Genomic DNA, 17896 nt, shown 5'->3' with positions numbered 1-17896 from the left:
GAAACTGCTTTGCAGTCAGAAATCTGCCCACTGGCATTGTCTCCCCACATTAGTGTCAGTGTAACCAGAGCAACATTGACACATTTTTACCTGGCCTCACGCAGTCAGCTGCATTAGCTATGATGTTCGGTATATACTGTAGCTGCCTTGTTTCACACTTGCCGCACCAATTCAAACTGGCTCAAAATTGAACTTTCCTCTGAAGATTCCTACTCCCAGAACCGTGGTGTTCTATCAAGGAATTCTCAGGTTCCAAAATCTTCCCGACTCTAAGGTTTTCCTCTCCTGTTGGTTCTCCAGTGACGTTTTGATTGATTGCTCTGATTGGTCACCACAGCCACGATCATTGCATTGAGTGCTTCAACAAGTTAAGGGAACATTGGCCTTCCTTTCCATGGGAATTCTGACTTTCCCATGTAATGTTGGAAAAACAAGAGGGTAACTGAAAGATGTATCAGCTGTGGGGCGTACTCACTCCTCATTTGTACATTAGTATGTAGCTGTTCATTGCAGGTGGCTGGTGCTACCCTTCTCACCCAACCGGTGAACATTTTGCTATATTCCAGAGGCAACAGAATCCAGTGACGGCTTCTGAAAAGGTAACTATCAATCTGTGCCCATATCCAACGTCACCCTCATTGGCTTTTGAAAGTCTTATACCTATGGATTAACATAACAATACATAGAATATGGCAATTAACCAGTTTGTTAATCCGCTATTGACCTAATCTAAATATAAAGATGGTTCTCACCAATTTAGAAAGAGAGAGACCTTTAGTCCATCAGCCTTAGGTTGAATCTAAATTCAGTTTGACAGTGAAAGGCAGTGTGACAACTCATTCTGCCAACTAATGTCATTAATTGTTGACATGAATGAAGATCAAAATAAATTACAACAAGTAACTATCATGATTTTCTCTGCAGGGCATTGCTGTCCTATGCAATGAACACCCAGCACATGGATGTCGAGGAGTTGACTAAATACATTTCTCTTTGCAGAATGTTATTGTTATGCATAATGTCATTGGGACTGAAATAATGTAAAATAATGTGAACAAGTAATTTGAGATAATTTGTGTCTGAATGAAGGTAATTTTACTTGACGACTTATTACAAAGAAGACTTTGAAGTAGTAATTGAAATAACACCACATCCCGTTACCAAGTCATCCATTAGTTACATATGCATAGTACTTGACACTGGGTTAACAGCCTCAATCAGGGAACTCATAATCTATGAGGTTCACCTGGCTGATCGTATTACAATCACTACATCCCTTCCCTGTAAGTCCGGGGACATGGGCCTGTGCTTTGTCTTGTCGACACTCCAAAGGCATTTTCACACTTTGTTGGGCTCCCTTGACTCAGCCTCGGATACTTGTCCTCTTCTTCAGGCGGCAAAGGCTCTGAGGTTTCTCCAATGCTTGATGGAGAGAGAGAGAGAGAGAGATGGTATGGGTTCTGGAACATTTGGAAAGGCTGTCAAGGAGCTGGGCATGTTTTATTCCCTCCCCATTTGTGAGTTTGCAGTTTTCATGTGGTCCACGTGTTTGTTCAGGACAGCCTCAACTACCCTAAACTTTGTGCATCATGGGATCTGATCACATGTTGACTACGCCTCTTACCCGTGGAGGCGATTACCGTGGTTTTGGCACCAAATGTTGCCCCCTGGAGTAAACTCTTTCTTTCTCTGAGTCTTCTCTCAGTTTGTAACTCTGTTGGACCTATCCCTGTGGTTACATGAGCGGGTGGTCCCATAATCAAATAGGAATCAAGACAGTTTGATTTCGAGTGAAGCTGTAGGCAGTTCCTTTATGCTTGCCTTCTGCGATGATACTATGTCTTTAAGAGATATGTTTTGTTCAGGTTTCTTTTAGTGAGAGATTGGATGACAGGTTACGAGCAGTTTCTGAGAAGATAAACAACTTGTGAAGATTTTATTTGTTAACTTGGAACAATAGAAGTTGGGGGACTCTCTGCCCACTACGGGAGTTGCATGTGAGACAATCTGTGTCTGAATTTGCCTCCTTCCAAGATTTGGAGGTGCTGGCGTTGGACTGGGGTGTACAAATTTAAAAATCACACAGTGGTCTGAAAGCTAGTATTTCCAAATAAACCTGTTGGACTATAACTTGGTATTGTGTGAGTTCTAACCTCTTTCCAAGGGTATGTTTATGGGATGATTGTATATTGGAACAGTTAATTAGAAATAGTTACTGTAGCCATTAGTCTGTTAAGTTTTCCAACAGACTTAAGTTATTCCAATTCCTTCTTTCGTTTATTGTATTTAAATCACATAGTGTTTGTTGCTTTAAATCCGATAGTTTGACCAATTGAATTGCATCTGGATTGCAACATCTGGATAATTGGGCTCATTCATGGGTAGGTGGGACCTCTACAACAGGGTGGTCTACATCTGAACCAGAGGCATGCCAATATCCTGGAGGGGAGATTTACTAATGCTAGTCAGGAGGGTTTAAACTAATTCAGCAGGGGGATAGGACCCTAAATTGTAACGCCCGTGTCCAGGAGATTGAGAGGAGTGAGGTCAGAAATATGGTTTCAAGGTCACAAGTGTTCACTGTCAAACAGGGAGGTGGTTTTGAAGTGCGTCTACTTCAATACCAGGAGCATCCAGAATAAGGTGGGTGAACTTGCAGTATGGGTTATTACTTCAATGTTGTGGCCATTTTGGAGACATGGACAGAGCAGGGACAGGAATGGTTGTTGCAGGTTCTGGGATTCAGATGTTTAAGTAAGAACAGAAAAGGTGGTAAAAGAGGGGGAGGTGTGGCATTGTTAGTCAAGGACAGTATTACAGTTGCAGAAAGGACGTTTGAGGACACATGTACTGAGGTAGCATGGGCTGAGGTTAGAAACAGGGAAGAAGAGGTTACCCTTGGGAGTTTTCTATCAGCCAACAAACAGTTCCAGAGACGTAGAGGAAAGGATAGCAAAGATAATTCTGGATAGGAGCGAGAGTAATAGGATAGTTGTTATGGGGGACTTTAACTTTCCAAATATTGACTGGAAATACAATAGTTCAAGTACTTTAGATAGGTCTGTTTTTGTCCAATGAGTGCAGGATGATTTCTTGACACAGTATGTAGACATTCCAGATGAAGGTCTTTTGCCCAAAACATCAATTTTTCCTGCTCCTCGGATGCTGCCTGACCTGCTGTGCTTTTCCAGCACAGCTCTAATCTTGACTCTAATCTTCAGTATCTGCAGTACCCACTTCTGCCACGGTATGCAGACAGGCCAACAAGGGGCGAGGCCACATTGGATTCGGTACTGGATAATGAACCAGGCCAGGTGTTAGATTTGGAGGTAGGTGAGCACTTTGGTAATGGTGACCACACTTTGGTTATGCTTACTTTAGCAATGAAAAGTGATAGGTATATTGCTGGGGGAAAGGCAATTATGATGCAATTAGGCAAGATTAGGCAAGATTTAGGATGCATAGGATGGGGAAGGAAACTGCAGGGGATGGGCACACTTGAAATGTGGAGCTTATTCAAGGAACAAAGGAGAAAGTGAGGGCTGCAGATGCTGGAGATCAGAGCTGAAAAATGTGTTGCTGGAAAAGTGCAGCAGGTCAGGCAGCATCAAAGGAACAGGAGAATCAACGTTTTGGGCATAAGCCATTCCTGAAGAAGGACTTATGCCTGAAATGTTGATTCTCCTGCTCCTTTGATGCTGCCTAACCTTTTCCAGCAACACATTTTTCAGCTTATTCAAGGAACAGCTACTGCGTGTCCTTGATAAGTATGTACCTGTCAGACAGGGAGGAAGTGGTTGAGCGAGGGAGCAGTGGTTTACTAAAAGAGTTGAATCTCTTGTCAAGAGGAAGAAGATGATTTATGTTAGGATGAGACGTGAAGGCTCTGTTAGGGCACTTGACAATTACAATTTAGCCAGGAAAGACCTAATAGAGAGCTAAGCAGAGCAAGGAGGGGACATGAGAAGTCATTGGCAGGTAGGACAAGGAAAATCCTAAGGCTTTCTATCAGTATATCAGGAATAAAAGAATGATAAGAGAAAGATTAGGGCCAATCAAGGACAGTAGTGGGAAGTTGTGCGTGGAGTCCGAGGAGATGGGGAAGCACTAAATGAATATTTTTCGTCAGTATTCACACTAGAAAAAGACAATGTTGTTAAGGAGAATACTGAGATACAGGCTACTAGACTAGATGGGATTGAGGTTCACAAGGAGGAAGTGTTAGCAATTCTGGAAAGTGTGAAAATAGATAAGTCCCCTGGGTCAAATGGGATTCGTCCTACCATTCTCTGGGAAGCCAGGGAGGAGATTGCTGAGCCTTTAGCTTTGATCTTTATGTCGTCTTTGTCTACAAGAATAGTGCCAGAAGACTGGAGGATAGCAAATATTGTTCCCTTGTTCAAGAAGGGGAGTAAAGATAACTCTGGTAATTATAGACTAGTGAGCCTTACTTTAGTTGTGGGTAAAGTGTTGGAAAAGGTTATAAAAGATAGGATTTCTAATCATCTCAAGAATAATAAGTTTATTTGGGATAGTCAGCATAGATTATTGAAGGGTAGGTCCTGGCTCACAAACCTTATTGAGTTCTTTGAGAAGTGACCAAACAGGTGGATGTGGGTAAAGCAGTTGGTGTGGTGTATATGGATTTCAATAAAGGGTTTGATAAGGTTCCCCACGGTAGGCTATTGCACAAAACACGGAGGCATGGGATTGAGAGTGATTTAGGGGCTTGAATCAGAAATTGGCTAGCCGTAAGAGGACAGAGGGTGATGGTTGATGTGAAATGTTCAGCCTTGAGCTCAGTTACTCATGGCGTACCACAAGGATCTGGTTTGGGGCCACTGCTGTTTGTCATTTTTATAAATGACCTGGATGAGGGCGTAGAAGGATGGGTCAGTAAATTTGCTGATGACACTAAAGACAGTGGAGTTGTGGATAATACTGAAGTATGTTGCAGGTTACAGAGGGACATAGATAAGCTGCAGAGCTGGGCTGCAAGATGGGAAATGGAATTTAATGCAGAAAAGTGTGAGGTGAATCACTTTGGAAGGAGCAACAGGAATAAAGAGTACTGGGCCAATGGTAAGATTCTTGGCAGTGTAGATGAACAGAGATCTCGGTGTCCATAGATCCCTGAAAGTTGTCACCCAGGTTAATAGGATTGTTCAGAAGGCATACGGTGTGTTAGCTTTTATTGGTAGAGGGATTGAGTTTTGGATCCATGAGGTCATGTTGCAGCTGTACAAACCTCTGGTGCAGCCACACATGGAGTGTTGCATACAGTTCTAGTCACTGCATTATAAGAAGGATGTGCAAGCATTGGAAAGAGTACAAAGGAGATTTACTGAGATGTTGCCTGGTATGGAGGGAAGGTCTTATGAGGAAAGGCTGAGGGATCTGAGGCTGTTTTCGTTAGAAGAAGGTTGAGAGGTGACTTAATTGAGACATATAAGATAATCAGAGGATTAGATAGAGTGGACAGTGAGAGCCTTTTTCCTCGGATGGTGATGGCTAGCATGTGGGGACATAGCTTTAAATTGTAGGATGATAGATATAGGACAGATGTCAGAAGTAGTTTCTTTACTTAGAGAGTAGTAGGGGAGTGGAACGCACTGCCTGCAACAGTAGCATACTTGCCTATTTTAGGGGCATTCAAATGGTCATGAGATAAACATATGGATGAAAACGGAATAGTGTAGGTTAGATGGGCTTCAGATTGGTTTCACAGGTCGGTGCAACATCGAGGGCTGGGAGGTCCTGATAAAGTGGAGATGACCAATTTGGTTTCCAATGCTTTAAGGCTCTGAACAGTGTTAAGTCAATTTTCTAGTCATCCTGAACTTGTCATACTGAGGGCAAGAGATGAGAGAAACAGCATCAAAATAATGTCCACCTTATCTCTAGCTAAACTCCAGTGTGATAACAAAATGTTCTATATTCTACTTTGCATTTATCTTTAAAATAAGGAAAATTAGGGTCTAGACTAGCTTTCAAATATTTTGAGGGTTTTTCGTCTGGTCCATAACACTTCAAAGTTTGGATTGCTCTTTCTGCCAGAACATTGGGAAGTAGTGACCATAATACAATAAGCTTCAATCTGCAATTTGAGAGGGAGAGGGTATAGTCGGAAGTGACAGTACTTCTGTTGAATAAAGGGAACTATGGAGCTATGAGGGAGGAGCTGGCCAAAGTTCAATGGTGCAATACCTTAGCAGGGATGACCGTGCAGGAACAATGGCAGATATTTCTGTGTATAATGCAGAAGTTGCAGGATCAGTTCATTCCTAAAAGGAAGAAAGATCCCAGGAGGAGGCATGGGCGGCCGTGGCTGACGAGGGAAGTAAAGAAACATATAAAGTTAAAAGAGAAAAAGTATAACCTAGCTAAGATAAGTGGGAAAGCTGAGGACTGGGAAGCTTTTAAAGAGCAACAGAGGATTACTAAGAAGGAAATACGCAGAGGGAAAATGAGGTACGAAGGTAAACTGGCCAAGAATATTAAGGAGGATAGTAAAAGCTTTTTTAGGTGTGTGCAAGGCAAAAAAATGGTTAGGACAAAAATTGGGCCCTTGAAGACAGAAACAGGGGAATATATTACTAGGAACAAAGAAATGGCAGAGGAATTAAATGGGTACTTCAGATCTGTGTTCACTTGGGAAGACACAAGCAATCTCCCTGAGGTAACAGTGGCTGAAGGACCTGAACTTAAGGGAATTTATATTTGCCAGGATTTGGTGTTGGAGAGACTGTTAGGTCTGAAGGTTGATAAGTCTCCGGGGCCTGATGGTCTGCATCCCAGGGTACTGAAGGAGGTGGCTCGGGAAATCGTGGATGCGTTGGTGATTACTTTCCAGAGTTCAATAGATTCGGGGTCGGTTCCTGAGGATTGGAGGGTGGCTAATGTTATACCACTTTTTAAGAAAGGTGGGCGAGAGAAAGCAGGAAATTATAGACCAGTTAGTCTGACCTCAGTGGTGGGAAAGATGCTGGAGTCTATTATAAAAGATGAAATTACTGCACATCTGGATAGTAGGAACAGGATAGGACAGAGTCAGCATGGATTTAAGAAGGGGAAATCATGCTTGACTAATCTTCTTGAATTTTTTGAGGATGTAACTCTGAAGTTGGACGAGGGAGATCCAGTAGATGTAGTGTACCTGGACTTTCAGAAAGCTTTTGATAAAGTCCCACACAGGAGGTTAGTGAGTAAAATTAGGGCACATGGTATTGGGGGCAAAGTACTAGATTGGATTGAAAATTGGTTGGCTAATAGGAAACAAAGGGTAGTGATAAATGGCTCCATTTCAGAATGGCAGGCAGTGACCAGTGGGGTACTGCAGGGATCAGCGCTGGGACCGCAGCTTTTTACAATATATATTAATGATATAGAAGATGGTATCAGCAATAACATTAGCAAATTTGCTGATGATACAAAGCTGGGTGGCAGGGTGAAATGTGATGAGGATGTTAGGAGATTACAGGGTGACCTGGGCAAGTTAAGTGAGTGGGCAGATGCATGGCAGATGCAGTTTAATGTGGATAAATGTATGGTTATCCACTTTGGTGGCAAGAACAGGAAAGCAGACTACTACCTCAATGGAATCAATTTATGTAAAGGGGCAGTACAGAGAGATCTGGGTGTTCTTGAACACCAGTCAATGAAGGCAAGCATGCAGGTACAGCAGGTAGTGAAGAAGGCTAATAGCATGCTGGCCTTCATAACAAGAGGAATTGAGTATAGAAGCAAAGAGGTGCTTCTGCAGCTGTACAGGGCCCTGATGAGACCACACCTGGAGTACTGTGTGCAGTTCTGGCCTCCAAATTTGAGAAAAGACATTCTGGCTATTGAGGGAGTGCAGCGTAGGTTCACGAGGTCAATTCCTGGAATGGCAGGATTACCTTACACTGAAAGACTGAAGTGACTGGGCTTGTATACCCTTGAGTTTCGAAGACTGAGAGGGGATCTGATTGAGACGTATAAGATAATGAAAGGATTGGACACTCTGGCATTCGGAAACATATTTCCACTGATGGGTGAGTGCCGAACCAGAGGACACAGCTTAAAAATACGGGGTAGACCATTTAGGACAGAGCTCAGGAGAAACTTCTTCACCCAGAGAGTGGTGGCTGTGTGGAATGCTCTGCCCCTGAGGGCAGTGGAGGCCCACTCTCTGGATTCATTTAAGAAAGAGTTGGATAGAGCTCTCAAAGATAGTGGAATCAAGTGTTATGGAGATAAGGCAGGAACAGGATACTGATTAGGAATGATCAGCCATGATTATATTGAATGGCGGTGCAGGCTCGAAGGGCTGAATGGCCTACTCCTGCACCTATTGTCTATTGTCTGTTGATGGATAGATGGTGTGGAAATGTCCATATATGCCAATGGCCATTCGACTTTAGGAAATACTTGGATTTCCTACTGGTAAATGATGGTCCATTGTCTGTGGCCAACACTTCTGGGAGCCCATGAATTGCAAAAGATGCTCACAGCTTTTCTGTCACTGTTCCTGTGTTTGGCGAATGAACTCTGTGCGCGTCCAGCCACTTTGAGTGGGTGTCCACAATGACTAATTGATGTGTAACTGAGTACTGTACAGGGTTTTTCCAGCCATTCCCATGAACGTGTGGGAGCTGCTGGTGGTAATTCATATTCTTGTTGGCACTCTGGGCTCTGTCCCACCAACACGGCCATGTCAGCATCCAATCCTGGCCACCAGACATAACTTCTCACCAACATCTTCATTTTGGCCACCCCTGGCTCACCCTGGTTGAGTTGAGCAAGTATCTGGCGATGGCTTTTGCTCAGGACAATCACTCTTACATCCCATAATAAGATACTGTCCTCTACGCTGATCTGGTCTCAGTTCTGGTTGTGATGACCCTTTCGCTTGCCCCACCAGCTGTTTCAATTTTGTCAGGACTGAATCCTTCTGCATCCACAGTCTGACATAGCCAGCTCTGACCAGAAGTGGGTTCAGAAAGTTTAAAACCAAAATGGACTCTTCCAGTGGTGGCACCTTTGTTGGGGTATTTATCAGCAGGAGGCAGCTGAAGGCATCTGCATTTGCTAATTGGCCTCCCAGACAGTGTTCCGCCTTGGAATAGTATTTAGAATAAAATCCCACCGCTGAATTCGGCCTGAAGCTATGGGTGGCACAGCCTTGTCTTTCTAGGGATTTGTGTTCTGTTACTATCACACATTTACGCCCATAAAAGTATTGATGGAACCTTCAAAGATGACCGCTAAACATTCCTTCTCCATCTGGGCCTATTTGCACTCTTCACTCACCACTGAGTTGGTATAGCAATGTCACACGTGCCGAGATAACCAGCTGGGATCCTGTGAGCAACCTCAACCCAGACATTGCAGAATATGATGCTATCCAACATGCTCAATGCCAAACCTTAACTTCTGAACAGAAGGTTCCCCCCAACTCACTGTGTGACTTTAAATCCAAAGGAGGTCCTGATAAAGTAGAGATGATCAATTTGGTTTCCAATGCAAGGGTCCAGCTTTAAGGCTCTTGAACAGTGTTAAGTCAATTTTCTAGTCATCCTGAACTTGTCATACTGAGTGCAGGAGATGAGAGAAACAGCATCAAAATAATGTACACCTAATCTCTAGCTAAACTCCAGTGTGATAACGAAATGCATACTGTCGTCAAGGTCATTTACCCCAGGTCACTCTGTGAACCACCTTACCCCAGGTCACTCTGTGGACTACCTTACCCCAGGTCACTCTGTGGACTACCTTACCCCATGTCAATCTGTCAGCCACCCTACCCTAGGGCACTCTGTGAACCATCTTACTCCAGGTCATTCTGCGAAACACCTAACCCCAAGTCTCTCTGTGAACCATCTTCCCCCAGGTCACTGTGTCAGCCACCATTCCCCAGGACACTCCATGAACCACCTTACCCAGATCACTCTGTGAGCTATTTTACCCTAGGTCGGTCTATCAGTCACCTTTTCCCAGGTCACTCTGTCAGTCACATTACCCCAGTCTCTCTGTCAGCCACCTTACTCCAGATCATTCTGTGAACCACCTTACCCCAGGTCACTGTGTGAAACGTCCATACCTCAGGACACTCCATGAACCATCTTACCCCAGGTCACTCCGTCAGCCATCCTACGACAGGACACTCCGTGAACCACCTTACAGAAGGTCACTCTGTCAGCCACTTTACTCCAGGTCACTGTATCAGCCACCTTTCCCCAGGTCACTCTGTCAGTCAGCTTACCCCAGGTCACTGTGTCAACCTCCTTACCACAGGTCACTCTGACAGACACCATAGCCCCGGTCACTCTGTCAGTCACCTTCCCTAGGTCACTCTGTGAACCACCTTATGCCAGGTCACTCTGTCAACCATCTTACCCCCGGTCATTCTGTGAACCACTTTACTCCAGGTCACTCTGTCAGTCACCTTTACCTAGGTCACTCTGTCAGTCACCTTACTCCAGGTCACTCTGTCAGCCATCTTTCCCCAGGACACTCCATGAACCCCTTTACCCCAGGACACTCCGTGAACCCCCTTACCCCAGGTCACTCCGTAAACCACTTTACTCCAGCTCACTCTGTCAACCATCTTACCCCAGGACACTCTGTGAGCCACCTTACCCCAGGTCAATCTAACAACCACCTTACCCCAGGTCACGCTGTCAGCCACCTTACCCCAGGCTCTCTCTGTCAGTTACCATACCCCTGGTCACTCAGTGAGCCACCTTATCCCAGGTCATTCTATCATTCACTTGACCCCAGGTCACTCTGTGAACCATCTTACCCCAGGACACTCCATGAACCACCTTACCCCAGGTCACTCTCTGAACCACCTTACCCCAGGTCACTCTGTGAACTACCTTACTCCAGGTCAGTCTGTCAGTAACCTTACCCCAGGTCACTTTGTCAGTCACCTTTCCCCAGGTCACAGTGTCAACCACCTTTTCCCAGGTCACTGTGTCAACCACCTTAACCCAGGGGTCACTCTGTCAGTCAACATACCCCAGGTCACTCTGTGAACCACCTTACCCCAGGTCACTCTGTGAACCACCTTACCACAGAACACTCCATGAACCACCTTACCCCAGGTCACTCTGTGAACTACCTTAATATAGGTCACTCTATCAGTCACCTTTCCACAGGTCACTCTGTCAGCCATCTTACTGCAGGACACTCCATGTACCACCTTATCCCAGGTCACTCTGTGAACCACTTTACTCCGGGTCACTCTGTCAGCTGTCCTACCCCAGGTCACTCTGAGAACCACCTAACCTCGGGTAACTCTGACAGTCACCATACCCCCGCTCACTCCGTCAGTCACCTTCCCTCGGTCACTCTGTCAACCACCTTACCCCAGGTCACTCTGTGAGCCACCTTATCTCCGATTACTCTGTCAACCACCTTACCCCAGGTGATTCTGTGAACTACCTTAATCCAGGTCACTGTGTCAGCCACCTTACCCCAGGTCACAGCGTGAACCACCTTTCTCCCAGGTCACTCTGCCAACCACCTGACCCCAGGTCTCTCTGTCAGCCACCTTACCCCAGGTCACTCTGTGTCCCACCTTACCCCAGGTCACTCTGTCAGCCATTTTACCCCAGGTCACTCAGTGACCCACCTTACCCCAGGTCACTCTGTCAGCCATTTTACCCCAGGTCACTCTGTGACCCACCTTAACCCAGGTCACTCTCTCAGCCATCTTACCCCAGGTCACTGTGTCAAACACCTTACACTAGGTCACTCTGTAAACCACCATACCCCATGTCACTGTGTGAACCATATTACCCCAGGTCGCTCTATCAGTCACTGTACCCCAGTCACTCTACCAACCACCTTACCCCAGGTCACTCTATCAACCACCTTACCCGAGGTCACTGTGTCAACCACCTTACCCGAGGTCACTCTGTGAGCCACCTTATCTCCGATTACTCTGTCAGCCATCTTACCCCAGGTCACTGTGTCAATCACCTTACCCCAGGTCACTCTGTGAACCCACCTTACCCCAGGTCACTCTACCAGCCAGCCTACCCTAGATCACTGTGTCAATCACCTTACCCCAGGTCACTCTGTGACCAACCTTATCCCAGATCACTCTGTCAGCCATTTTACCCCAGGTCACTCTGTGACCCACCTTATCCCACGTCACTCTGTCAGCCATTTTACCCCAGGTCACTCTGTGACCCACCTTAACCCAGGTCACTCTCTCAGCCATCTTATCCCAGGTCACTGCGTCAAACACCTTACACTAGGTCACTCTATGAACCACTTTACCCCAGGTCACTCTATCAGTCACTGTACCCCAGTCACTCTACCAACCACCTTACCCGAGGTCACTCTGTGAGCCACCTTATCTCCGATTACTCTGTCAGCCATCTTACCCCAGGTCACTCTATGAACCACCTTACCCCAGGTCACTGGGTCAACCACCATACCCCAGGTCACTTTGTGAACCACCTTACCCCAGGTCACTCTACCAGCCACCTTACCCTAGGTCACTGTGTCAATCACCTTACCCCAGGTCACTCTGTGACCCACCTTATCCCAGGTCACTCTGTCAACCATCTTTCCCCCGGTCACTCTGTCAGTCACCTTACCAGAGTCACTCTACAAACCACCTTACCCCAGGTCACTGTGTCAACCACCTTACCCCAGGTCACTGTGTCAACCATCTTATCCCAGATCACTCTGAGAACTACCTTACTCCAGGTCACTCTGTGAACCACTTACTCCAGGTTACTCTGTCAGCCAGTTTACCGCAGGACACTCCATGAACCACCTTACCCCAGGTCACTCTGTGACCTACCTTAACCCAGGTCGCACTGTCAGCCACCTTACCCCAGGTTACTCTGTCAGTCACCTTACCCCAGGTCACTCAGTGAACCACCTTACCGCAGATCACTCTGTCTCCCACTTTGCCCCAGGTCACTCTGCCAGCCACCTTACCCCAGGTCACTGCGTGAACCGTCGTTATCCCATGTCACTCTGTGAACCACTTTACTCCAGGTCACTCGATCAATCACCATACCCCAAGTCACTCTGTCAGCTATGTTACCCCAGGACACTCTGTGAACCACCTTACCCCAGGTCCCTCTGTGAACCACCTTACCCCAGGACACGCTGTGAACCACTTTACCCCTGGTTACTCTGTCAGCCATCTTTCCCCAGGTCACCCTGTCAGCCACCTTTCCCCATGTCACTGCGTGAACCATCCTTACCCCAAGACACTCCGTGAACCTCCTCACCCCCGGACACTCTGCGAACCACTTTAGTCCAGGTCACACTGTCAGCCATCTTACCCCAGATCACTGTGTCAGTCACCTTACCCTAGGTCACTCTGTCAGCCACTTTACCCCAAGTCACTCTATGAACTACCTTACCCCAGGTCACTGTGTCAGCCACCTTACCCCAGGTCATTCTGTGAACCACCTTACCCCAGGTCACTCTGTCAGTCGCCTTTCTTCAGGTCACTCTGTCAGGCATCTTACCCTCTGTCACTCTCTGAACTACCTTACCCCAGGTCACCCTGTCAGCTACCTTTCTCCAGGTCACTGCGTGAACCATCTTTTTCCCAGGTCACTCTGTCAACCATCTATCCCCAGGTCACTCTCTCAGCCACCTTACCCCAGGACACACTGTGAACCACCTTACACCAGGACACACTGTGAACCACTTTACCCCTGGTTACTCTGTCAGCCATCTTTCCCCAAGTCACGCTCTCAGCCACCTTATCCCAGGTCACTCTGTGAACCAACATACTCCAGGTCACACTGTGAACCACTTCACTCCCGGTCACTTTGTCAGCCATTTTCCCCAGGACACTTTGTCAACCACCTTACTCCCGGTCACTCTGTGAACCACTTTACTGCAGGTCATTCTGTCAGCCATCTTACCCCAGGTCACTGTGACAGTCACCTTTCCCCAGGCCACTCTGTCAGCCATCTTATCCTCCGTCACTCTCTGAACTACCTTACACCAGGTCACTCTGTGAACCACCTTACCCCAGGTCACTCTGTGAACTACCTTTTCCCATGTCACTCTGTCTGTCACCTTTCTTCAGGTCACTCTGTCAACCACCTTACCTCAGATCAGTCTGACAGTCACCATACCCCAGGTCACTCCATCAGTCACATTCCCCGTCACTCTGTCAACCCCCTACCCCAGGTCACTCCATGAACCACCTTACCCCAGGTCACTCTGTCAGCCACCTTTCCCCATGTCACTGCGTGAACCATCCTTACCCCAGGACCACTCTGCGAAACACTTTACTCCAGGTCACTCTGTCAACCAGCTTACCCCAGGTCACTCTGTCAACCGTCTTACCCCAGGTCACTCTGTGAACCATCTTACCACAGGTCACTCTGTGAACCACCTTACCCCAGGTCACTCTGTCAACCATCTTACCACAGGACACTCTATGATCAATCTTATCCCAGGTCACTGTGTCAACCACCTTACACCAGGTCACTGTATCAGCCTTTTCACCCCAAGTCACTCAGTGAACCGTCTTACCCCAGGTCAGTCTGTAACCCACCTTGCCCAAGGTCACTGCGTGAACCATCCTTATCCCAGATCACTCTATCTATCACAATACCCAGGTCACTCTGTCAGCCATCTTACCCCAGGACACTCCGTGAACCACCTTACCCCAGGTCACTCTGTGAGCCATCCTTATCCCAGGTCACTGTGTCATCCACCTTACCCCAGGTCACGGTGTCAACCACCTTACCACAGAACACTCTGTGAACTACCTTAATATAGGTCACTCTATCAGTCACCTTTCCCCAGGTCACTCTGTCAGCCATTTTACCGCAGGACACTCCAAGTACCACCTTACCCCAGGTTATTCTGTGAACCACCATACCCCAGGTCACTCTGTGAACCACTTTACTCCGGGTCACTCTGTCAGCTGTCCTACCCCAGGTCACTCTGAGAACCACCTAACCTCGGGTCACTCTGACAGTCACCATACCCCCGCTCACTCCGTCAGTCACCTTCCCTCGGTACCTCTGTCATCCACCTTATCCCAGATCACTCTGAGAACTACCTTACCCCAGGTCACTCTGTGAACCACTTTACTCCAGGTTACTCTGTCAGCCAGCTTACCCCAGGACACTCCATGAACCACCTTACCCCAGGTCACTCTGTGACCTACCTTACCCCAGGTCGCACTGTCAGCCACCTTACCCCAGGTCACTCTGTCAGTCACCTTACCCCAGGTCACTCTGTGAACCATCTTACCGCAGATCACTCTGTCTCCCACTTTGCCCCAGGTTACTCTGTCAGCCACCTTACCCCAGGACATTCTGTGACCAATCTTATCCCAGGTCACTGTGTCAACCACCTTACACCAGGTCACTGTGTCAGCCATTTCACCCCAGGTCACTCTGCCAGCCACCTTACCCCAGGTCACTGCGTGAACCGTCCTTATCCCAGGTCACTCTGTCAGCCACTTTACTCCAGGTCACTGTATCAGCCACCTTTCCCCAGGTCACTCTGTCAGTCAGCTTACCCCAGGTCACTGTGTCAACCTCCTTACCACAGGTCACTCTGACAGACACCATAGCCCCGGTCACTCTGTCAGTCACCTTCCCTAGGTCACTCTGTGAACCACCTTATGCCAGGTCACTCTGTCAACCATCTTACCCCCGGTCATTCTGTGAACCACTTTACTCCAGGTCACTCTGTCAGTCACCTTTACCTAGGTCACTCTGTCAGTCACCTTACTCCAGGTCACTCTGTCAGCCATCTTTCCCCAGGACACTCCATGAACCCCTTTACCCCAGGACACTCCGTGAACCCCCTTACCCCAGGTCACTCCGTAAACCACTTTACTCCAGCTCACTCTGTCAACCATCTTACCCCAGGACACTCTGTGAGCCACCTTACCCCAGGTCAATCTAACAACCACCTTACCCCAGGTCACGCTGTCAGCCACCTTACCCCAGGCTCTCTCTGTCAGTTACCATACCCCTGGTCACTCAGTGAGCCACCTTATCCCAGGTCATTCTATCATTCACTTGACCCCAGGTCACTCTGTGAACCATCTTACCCCAGGACACTCCATGAACCACCTTACCCCAGGTCACTCTCTGAACCACCTTACCCCAGGTCACTCTGTGAACTACCTTACTCCAGGTCAGTCTGTCAGTAACCTTACCCCAGGTCACTTTGTCAGTCACCTTTCCCCAGGTCACAGTGTCAACCACCTTTTCCCAGGTCACTGTGTCAACCACCTTAACCCAGGGGTCACTCTGTCAGTCAACATACCCCAGGTCACTCTGTGAACCACCTTACCCCAGGTCACTCTGTGAACCACCTTACCACAGAACACTCCATGAACCACCTTACCCCAGGTCACTCTGTGAACTACCTTAATATAGGTCACTCTATCAGTCACCTTTCCACAGGTCACTCTGTCAGCCATCTTACTGCAGGACACTCCATGTACCACCTTATCCCAGGTCACTCTGTGAACCACTTTACTCCGGGTCACTCTGTCAGCTGTCCTACCCCAGGTCACTCTGAGAACCACCTAACCTCGGGTAACTCTGACAGTCACCATACCCCCGCTCACTCCGTCAGTCACCTTCCCTCGGTCACTCTGTCAACCACCTTACCCCAGGTCACTCTGTGAGCCACCTTACCCCAGATCACTCTGTCAGCCATTTTACCCCAGGTCACTCTGTGACCCACCTTAACCCAGGTCACTCTGTCAGCCATCATACCCCAAGTCACTGTGTCAAACACCTTACACTAGGTCACTCTGTGAACCACCTTACCCGAGGTCACTCTGTGAGCCACCTTATCTCCGATTACTCTGTCAGTCATCTTACCCCAGGTCACTCTATGAACCACCTTACCCCAGGTCACTGTGTCAACCACCTTACCCCAGGTCACTCTGTGACCCACCTTATCCCAGGTCACTCTGTCAACCATCTTTCCTCCGGTCACTCTGTCAGTCACCTTACCAGAGTCACTCTACAAACCACCTTACCCTAGGTCACTGTGTCAACCCCTTACCCCAGGTCACTGTGTCAACCATCTTATCCCAGGTCACTCTGTGAACTACCATACCCCAGGTCACTCTGTGAACCACTTTACCCCAGGTTACTCTATGAGCCAGCTTAACCCAGGTCACTCTGTGAACCATCTTACCGCAGGTCACTCTGTCTCCCACCTTGCCCCAGGTTACTCTGTCAGCCACCTTACCACAGGTCATTCTGTGAATCACCTTACCCCAGGACATTCTGTGACCAATCTTATCCCAGGTCACTGTGTCAACCACCTTACACCAGGTCACTGTGTCAGCATTTCACCCCAGGTCACTCTGACAGCCACCTTACCCCAGGTCACTGCGTGAGCTGTCCTTGTCCCAGGTCACTCTGAGAACCACTTTACTCCAAGTCTCTCGATCAATCATCATACCCCAGGTCACTCCATCAGCTATGTTACCCCAGGACACTCTGTGAACCACCTTAGCCCAGGTCACTCTGTAAACCACCTTACCCCAGGACAAGCTGTGAACCACTTTATCCCTGGTTACTCTGTCAGCCATCTTTCCCCAGGTCACTCTGTCAGCCACCTTTCCCCAGGCCACTGCGTGATCCATCCTTACCCCAGGACACTGCATGAACCACCTTACCCAAGGTCACTCTGTGAACTACCTTACCACAGGTCACTCTGTGAACCGCCTTACCCCAGGTCACTGTGTCAGCCACCTTACCCCAGGTCACTCTGCAAACTACCTTACCACAGGTCACTCTGTGAACTACCTTACCCCAGGTCACTGTGTCAGCCACCTTACCCCAGGTCACTCTGCGAACTACCTTACCCCAGGACACTCCGTGAACCACCTTACCCCAGGACACTCCGTGAACCACCTTACCCCAGGTCACCC

This window comes from Chiloscyllium plagiosum, unplaced genomic scaffold (assembly GCF_037043375.1).
Source record: "Chiloscyllium plagiosum isolate Xiang-an unplaced genomic scaffold, Cpla_swu_hap1 HiC_scaffold_32, whole genome shotgun sequence".
Taxonomy (NCBI): Eukaryota; Metazoa; Chordata; class Chondrichthyes; order Orectolobiformes; family Hemiscylliidae; genus Chiloscyllium; species Chiloscyllium plagiosum.
This window is presented reverse-complemented; position numbering follows the sequence as displayed.